Source organism: Oncorhynchus masou, chromosome 19 (genome assembly GCF_036934945.1).
Source record: "Oncorhynchus masou masou isolate Uvic2021 chromosome 19, UVic_Omas_1.1, whole genome shotgun sequence".
In the NCBI taxonomy this organism is placed as follows: Eukaryota; Metazoa; Chordata; class Actinopteri; order Salmoniformes; family Salmonidae; genus Oncorhynchus; species Oncorhynchus masou.
This window is the reverse complement of record NC_088230.1, coordinates 13483003-13485308: the sequence shown is the minus strand read 5'-3', so window position 1 is coordinate 13485308 and position 2306 is coordinate 13483003. Positions and strand designations below refer to the sequence as shown.

The window sequence follows — 2306 nt, the reverse complement described above, 5'->3', positions numbered from 1 at the left end:
TAGACCACGTTAGCTACAGCCATCGATATGTGCTAGCCTACATCTCACTGAGGTATAATAATAATGTCTGACGCTAGTTAATTGGCATGTCACGGTGACATCCAGATGGTGACCAAATCCTACAAGTTATTTCTACCTCGCCCATCGAAAAAAAAAACAGCATAAACTAGCTAGCTGAGTAAGGGCTCATCAGGCCGACGGCCGAATCCATTCGTCTCCACATTCTACTCTCAGCTGCGAGACATACATCATCAATTTGGGCACCATGCCACAGACAAGGGGGTTAGTTATAAATATCTTTGAAACGACGTTTCCTTATAGGCTCTTGCTGTGTGGACTCTTGGTGCTTTCATGACATCTGGGAACTCAGATTAAAACGAGGTCAAATCATTACGTCGGTGATCTTCATGTCGGAAAGTTTACGATTTGATATTTGGTCGTTCAAAAGATTTTTCCGACTCTGAGCTCGTTTTTTCCGAGTTTCCAGCTGTCTTGAATACTCGGAAGTCGGAGATTTCAGAGTTGTCAGTTGTTTTGTCTACCAATGTCGTTTCTACTTGCTGATTCCGGCTCTATAGCTCAGTGACAGAGCACTGGTCTTGTAAACCAGGGGTCGCGAGTTCGATCCTCGCTGGAGCCTAAAGTAAAAAGGAATCTCCCTCAAACGGTCCCTGAGTTCTTGCAGAAGATAACCAATAAAATGACTATGGCATTTATCTGATATATTTTGCACTCACTTTGGGTGCCATTTTAGATGGATGTCGTTTTAGACACGTGTGGACTGAATTGCAAGTGTAAGAATGATACTTAGATTTTTATGATGCTCACATTGTTTATACTCAGCCAAGTGTGAAATGTCTTCTCTGTTCAGCTATGATGGTACTATAGGCCAGTCAAAAGTTTATAAATAATGTATCCATTGTTTGAATTGGGTCAATATGCAAGTGTATGGATGAGTATCATAATTTTCACATGGTAGTGAAGAGGATTTAGTCAACATTTTAGTTGACTAAAAGCAAGCGAGTGCTTTATTATGGTGCAATAATAACATGTGTATAGCCCTATGTATGTTATGACATGTATATAAGACGGTAATAACAGGTCACAGAGATAGAAATGATAATGTGATCGAGATGGAGTTTTGAGTCTTTTGTGAGAGGAGTTCAGAGGAGTTCCAAGGAGACACAAAACTGCACTACTGATAAAAAAAGGCATTTTAAAAGCTTTGTTCCAACATCCAGCTTAATCAATTGAGAGAAGAGAGTATGACTCATGTGAATGTACTGGGTGCTCAAATATAACCTAGGCCTAACTGATGTGTCATAGATACGTGACATGCACTTGTTGCATTGTAAAAATCTGCTCATGCATTTCTCTCTAATAGAGTGTTAAGAGAGGTGAATTATAATGTTCCATGTCTCTGAACTTCTCATTGAGTTAGACCTCCATATCCTCTCATCCACAGTTAGGCGTGTGGGTGTGCGTGTGTGTGTGCGTGTGTGTGTGCGTGTGTGTGTGTGTGTTTGCGCGCGCGCGCGCAGAGGTGTGTGTGTGGGTATCTTTTCTCTGCCTATACATTGCGTTGAAATCTTATCTGCTCCAATGAAGAGGCAAGGAATTCCTTCTTTGGCTCAAAATAGGAGCATTGTTATGATAGCCAGGCATAGAATGGTGTATGTAGAGCTAACTAATCCCACACTTCACTGCCTAAGAACACCTATCCCTCTCGGTTGCAGAGCAGAGCGGGCATCCCGTAGAAATACAATTACACCCTGATGATGGGGTAATTGTGGGAGTCATTTGTGGGAGTCAACAGATATCAAAGTGAGTTCAAAAGTGAATTCAAAATAGCAATTCACTGTGGAGGAGGAAGCAGTGATGCACATGAACATTGTCAATGTGAAGGTTGAATAGTTCTGTACGTTCCTCTGACTATGTTTAAATCTCCTTGTTGAATGCATTATGAAGTGCTGTCTCAATGTGTGGTTGTGGGGAGAAGAGAGGCAGGGGCACAGACAGTGGATGACTATGGATCTGTTGGCTCAACATGAAGTTTCATGGTCATGATTTATTTCGACAGGATATCAGGAGAGTTCTTGCTGTTTGTGATTCTTCAAGGGAATGAAGTTGATCACTTCTAATGTCTTCGCGCATCAGATTAAGAAAGTCATTGTTCCACAAGAGTGGCTCTCTGTTTCATAATAAAACCTGTAGCCTACCTACGACAAGTCATGATTGGTCATGGAAATAGAATTATCATCCTTGCTTAGGATGAACTCTATTTTAATTTGTCAGCCACACACCAG

General features: G+C 41.4%; 1 non-coding gene across 1 annotated transcript; it reads left to right on the top strand.

Annotated features, from left to right (window-relative positions):
- Window positions 1-568: 568 nt before the first annotated feature.
- trnat-ugu (transfer RNA threonine (anticodon UGU)) lies at window positions 569-640 on the top strand. The gene has a single exon. It is a non-coding gene; the product is annotated as a tRNA-Thr (tRNA).
- Window positions 641-2306: the final 1666 nt, after the last annotated feature.